Source organism: Myodes glareolus, chromosome 3 (genome assembly GCF_982192425.1).
Source record: "Myodes glareolus chromosome 3, mMyoGla1.1, whole genome shotgun sequence".
Classification (NCBI taxonomy): domain Eukaryota; kingdom Metazoa; phylum Chordata; class Mammalia; order Rodentia; family Cricetidae; genus Myodes; species Myodes glareolus.
Window position 1 is genome coordinate 91024556 of NC_142028.1, and position 6128 is coordinate 91030683.

A 6128-nucleotide genomic window follows, 5' to 3' on the forward strand; every position below is an offset into this window, starting at 1 on the left:
TGTTTCTTGTGATAAGCATGTGACTTAATTACCCCGAACCCTGGTTTCCTCCAATGAGAAGAAAGGATTACTATAGTGCTGACCGAATAGGGAAACTGTGAGGTTTTCTTTTTCATGCCTAGAAAATCTTTATCCCTGTACTTGGTGCACGGTAAGCACTAAATAACAATTTGCTGTCATTATTACTATTTGGGAAAGCTGACACTCAAAAGGGTTTCTGCTTCCCAAAACCTCAAAAGGATGCTGTGGAAGAACAAAGTCAAGATTCTCCTGGCTAATGCCAACTGCTAGGGATCTTCCATTGCTCCACTGTGATCTCAGTTCTTGTCCTCTCTGCTCATTTCTACTCTTTCCCATCCAGTATCTTTTGTCACCATGAGATGGTTCTTGGAGAAGAAAAATCCTTATTACTTCAGGCAGATCATTGTCCTAGGTAAAAGCCACTGACCTGGTGATGGGTTTGCCATGGGTGAAATTGTTCATCTTGTTTGTCACCATGGTCTCTTTACTTATGGCAAACTTGCTGAGTCGAGTGCCATGAGCTATTTATATACATACATCCCTGAGCTTTGCCACCTTGCAATGGTTGGCTCTGTCTCAGAAAGCAACTCAGGAATGTTAGTCTTCATGCATCAACAACCTTTTCTTGGGAAATTTATTTGCTATTATTAACTCTTAGGATTTGTTATCTATTATTAACTTTTTTTTTTCTATTACAAAGGGCACCATGGCTCAAAAGTTAAATTGTCAAAGTTAGGTGACTTTTCCAAGGTCACCTTACTTAAACCTCCCTCCCAGGAACACAAGACAAGAGTGACTAAACCAAAGCTTTGTGGCAACAAGAAAAGGCAGGGAAAAGGAATTTATGTCCTTTTCAGACAGAATTTAATCTGATTAAAAGTCATCTCTGTTAGAACACATGCACATATTTTATGACAGAATAAATTTCAGATGGCTTGATTACCTCAAGTATAAGGATATCTTTTCACTGACAGAAAATTAACGTTTTTCCATTCTTTTTAACTAACTAGTCTTTGTATGAGTGTGTGTGTGTGTGTGTTTTCAGGAATGACCATGTGGAAGTCAAAAGATAACTTTTGGGAGTCAGTTCTCTCCTGCCACATAGTGGGATCCAAAGATTAAACTCGGATCATCAGGTTTGTGCACAAGCGTATGCACTGGCCCACCTCATCAGCCCCAAATTAGTGGACTTTTTATTTTTTCTTGTCAAACTTACATTTGGCACCCAATGTGGGGCATGTAAATTCACATAGGACCTGAGAAAGCTGAAAAGAAAAGTTCTGATTAGGCTTGGTGCTTGCACAGTACAGAGGAGTGACTCTTTGAAGAGGCCCTGCTACAGAGCTATTGAATGGGATTTATGACTAGCAGTTGGCATGCTACTCAGTGGAGGGAGACCAGGTAGAAGCGCCCACCAGAGCTGGGGCAGATAGACTGGCACCATGCAGGGCCCACAGAACCAACCAGAAGGAGACACAGCCAGCCACTAGGTCATGTGCTGAGTGGAGTCATGAGATGATAGCCTAGCAGTTTAAAGTTTGATCACTTGGTCAGAGAATGCTGCAGACAAGCAGCAAGCCAGGTATAGACACACACACACACACACACAAACTATGAAAAAGTACAGTATACTTAAAAAGGTGTTTAGGTGCTGAAGAAAGAGAAGAGAATGGGTGTAGACAGTCATAAAAATTTAAAAATTGTAAATTTTTAAAGAGAGAGTAAAGTAATATAAAAAGGATAAGTCATACAAGGATGGGAAATATAGAGGGTGTCTGGATTCTGGGTGATGCTTTGTCGATTTTGAAATTTTTAAATGCTAATGAACAAAAAACAGTAGTGACTGATAAACACTGGATTCTGGAAACTGATAATTAAGCCAACCTATACATTTTAAGAATGTCTTCATTTCAAAATGAAAGTCAGAAAATTTGTTGTGTTGGGGGAGAGGTTTGGATTTTGTTTCCACAGGAATAAAAAGCTATGGATTTCTTCAAAATTAATAAAGTTCTGATTTGATTGGATGAGACCTCCTGAAAATCTTGGCTACAGACATTAAAAAAAACAAACAACAACAACAAGAAAAAGTACAAGACAGTTGATGTATATGCTGAGCCCTCTACTTGGGAACAGCTCTGAGACTGGATGAGACATGATAAATCTTACTGGCTACAGAGTCCTCATGACTGACTATTATATGCCCTCCTTTCATAGGATAGAGGTTTGGTATACACTCCAAACAGACTGATAAAGTTAACAGATGACTTTTACCTGCTCATCCACAAACATGTGGTGTACTGAGATACACACAGGCAAATATTATATATACATATAATAAAAAATTATACAAACACACACACTTAAAAAGAATGCCTCTTGCTCTTCCAGAGGACACAAGTGTGGCTCCTAGAACGCACATCAGACAGCTAGCAACTGCTTATAATTCTAGCTCCAGGAGTTTGACACCCTTTTGGCCTCTTTAGGCACACAAATACATGTGGCGTACACACACACACACACACACACACAGAGTTCCACAAGGAAAAAGAATAATTCAAGTTATGTGACCCCTGTAGGCCAAACAGCCAGTTGATTAAAATAATTATCAATTACAGAGAGCTAAAATCTCAAAAAGGTATAAAATGAGTTTTTTTTTTTTTTGGTACTTCCTCAGACTCCAGGCCATAGGCAAATAAAAGCAATTTTGAATAAGTCCTCACTAAGCAAATGACTGATGGATGCTGCAAAGCAAATGAAAGATGCCAATTTCTTCTGCAAAATCGCACAGCAATGCACAAAGACGCTGTGGCAAAAATGCATACATTGGAGAAGAAGGCACCACATAGCGGGGACAATGGAGGGAGCCTGAGGGAGCCTGGGGTAAGGGAAGAAAGTTGGGTCTAAAGAACTCTGCGAATGGAGGCAGAACCCTAAAGGAAACCAAAGTGGGGAAACCCCTAAAAGCAAATTCTAAACAGCTTTCCTTACAAATGGCTTTCAGATGCATGCAAAGAAGTGACTGAAAGAAAACAAATACCGAGAGATATAATAGGCACATTATGCAACCAGGATTGCTAAGGAGGGGCTCAAACCAGAAACAGACTGAATAATTTGGATATGGAAAGTTTATACAAGGGCAGACACAACAGGCGAGGGGGAATTGTGCCAGTTTGGGTCAGGGCGGATATTGTGTCTGAAAGGAGAAAGAATGTCACATAATAAATACATTGGCAGGGGAACAAAAATATGTTTGGATGGAAGTGAGAGATAAAAGGAACCGAGGAGTAATCGTAGGAAATTATTATAGACCATCTGGGTCAGATAAAAGGCGGCTCAGAAAGTCTGTGCAGATGAGGATGCCCAAGAGAAGCCCCCCTGCACGGGGATAGCCGTTCTGGCCTTATGTTCCAGCAGGGTGATGCTCTTGTCACGTTCCTACATAGTAGATTCCTCCAGAGCCCACGTCTGAGCATCACTTCTGGAGCCAGAAATCCAGAAAAATAGCTGAGAAGGATCCTGGATGATTCTGGGCAGGCTGCGACAGACCTTCCTTCCCGGTGCTCAGCAGTGAGGCTGTGTTAGCTCTGCTTTCTGGTCACACCACTACTCTGGTGACCTGTTAAAATGCGACACATAAAAAAATAGTTTGCTTTTCATTTTGTCTGTCTATAGAGTTCTTCCTGTTCTTGGTTCAAAGTCTACCAGTCCAATTTTTCTGGCTCATGAAGCTGGGCACCTCCAAAGAAACAGAATTAGCCTATGCCAGTGGCCTTTGGCCGTGAGCTTTGTCAGATGGCAACAGCATAGGGCTTGTAGTCAGGAAGCTCTGGAAAACGGGAACAACAGAAAAGAGGCAGCAGCTGAGATTGGAGGGCTGCTGGCCCTGGGGCCCTGGTGTACATCATCATGGAGACATCATCAAAATTATTAATTTGAACGCAAGGCCAGCCTGGCTGACTTCTGGATGCTGTGGTCAGAATTTCGAAGATGTTAACAGCAGGCTTCATCTATTTTCCCTTCTTCACCAACCTTCGATTACTGCCCTCAAGCCTTGTTCCTCACAGTATAGAGCATTCCTGTCTTCTAGACAGCTGTGGCCAGTGTCTCCCCTGATCTTGAAAATCCCAAGACAGGCACTGGGTTTCTCAACTCCTTTCTGCCAGAGCTTAGCATCATCCTGTCCACTGAATCTGAACTCTGCGTTGTGGGATGGACAGAAAGATTAAGGAGGAGTTGAGTTTTAGCTTCATGCTTCCCGGCAGCTGTTCCGGCAATCAGGAAAGTTCTAGTTTGGCAAACGTGGGAGCAGATAAGAAGGGCTGGGTACATTCTGTCTCCCTCAGCTCAGGTCTTGACAGCTCCCTTTATAGTCTGGTATCTCTCTTTGGTTCAGGACTTAAACACAAAGTCTTTGCTTACAGACAAGAAGAGAGTTTCCAGTGTGGACCCTGTGAGTCTTCCTCATCATTTCAGTGAGGTTTAAGATATGTCGAATCTCCTCCTCAGTGTCCCCTGTGTCATCCAGTGCAATCCTACCGACTATTTATACATTAAAATGTGAGTTAATTTACTGCAGTGAGCTCAGGCTCAGAACATGTTTTTAACCTGGCGGTTCCCAGATAACTGTATTGAAATAACCCAGGGAAAGAAAAGAAGGAGAAAGGAAGGAAAAATGAACAAAGAGAGATAGATGAAGGGAGAGAAGAAAGTGAAATAGAATAAAACAGACTTTTAGCTTCAGCCTTGGTCTTGCAGAATCAAACTCTCTGCGACATCAGGAACCCCTGTTTCCCTTCATTTCCCTTCCACTCTCTGGGCTGTTACAGGCATGGAGCTGAGTTCCAAGGGCACCCATTTGAGTTTCCAGGCTCTTGTTTATCAGGAAAAAGAACCAGACTAGGGGCACAGGGTCAGGGTTTGAAACACAGTTTATTAAGAAAGGGAAAGTCCTGAGAATGGGAACAGCTGGGGCGCTGAGAGAAAACTGAATTCAGGCACAGGCCCTGGCGCTCATGCCCTTGGTGGCTTATTTACATAGATAGTGTCCACCTCCCCGGTATTTGCACAGCACAGCCTTTCCTTGAGCGTGCTCTTGCGTGTAGCCCAGGTTGAGAAAAGCTCCCAGTGTTTCTCCACCAAGCTGTCGCTCTCTCCATCCTACTGCATCAGTGCTGGGGAGTGAACCAGGGGTGGAGCCGCACTCTCAGCCCAGCCTGAGCTTTTCATCCTCCAGTGCTTTGCAAAGGCAAAGCTTGGCTTAGGCAATAGACTGAGAGCAAATGAATTTCTTTTCTTTTCTTTTCTTTTCTTTTTTTTTTTTTTTTTTGATTTAATGAAGTTTTATTTTTCCAAATGTACAGCTGATTGAACCTGTTATACATCTTCACCAGCAGCTGGGGCATCTCCACCCTTTGTGTTTCTGGTGTAAATTACTTGGGCTCTGTGCTTTGAAACCAGCTCGATAAGCCCTTCACTAAGGAGCTCCTGAAGGGCTGCCCTGGCCAGGGAACCGCGAATCTTCAGTCTCTCAGAGACCACAGCTGGAGTAATAAGTTTATAGTTGGGAACTTCCTTGCAGAGTTTGTCATATGTAGCCTTGTCAAACAGGACTCGGTTGTTGAGCTTGTCCCGAACTTTGCCTTTGGACCACTTCTTTTTGGCCTTGCCACCAGACTTATTTACTGGGTCTTTGTCTTTTTTGGCCGACTTTCCAGCATCTTTCTTCTTGTCATCCTTGGGCGGCATGATGAAGCTCGGATAGTGGTGACGACCACTGCAGCCTCCCTAAGATGTCGGGGGAAAAAAGGCAAATGAATTTCTTGTACAAATACAAGACTAATTACTGGGATTTTCAGAATCTCCAGTCAACTTCCCTATTTTCAGAGATGCCGAAAGACACAGCTGATCTATGGAGCATGCAATAACCGCTTACTAGAACCTTCCATCTCAAGAAAAGATGGATCTAGTTAGCAACTTTAGTTATTTTAAATAACATTTAGGCCTCATGGGAGGGCAATTACTGAGAACAATCAACTAATATTTGCCCCTACCTCCTCACATTCTGTATTAGGCCAATGATCTCCTGGCTGCTCTCCTAGCATGTGGAA

The 6128-nt window shown here is 42.8% G+C and overlaps 1 pseudogene; it reads right to left on the reverse strand.

Annotated features, from left to right (window-relative positions):
* Window positions 1-5332: 5332 nt before the first annotated feature.
* Window positions 5333-5798, reverse strand: LOC125412672 (small ribosomal subunit protein eS25 pseudogene; annotated as a pseudogene).
* Between the last annotated feature and the right edge of the window lie 330 nt (window positions 5799-6128).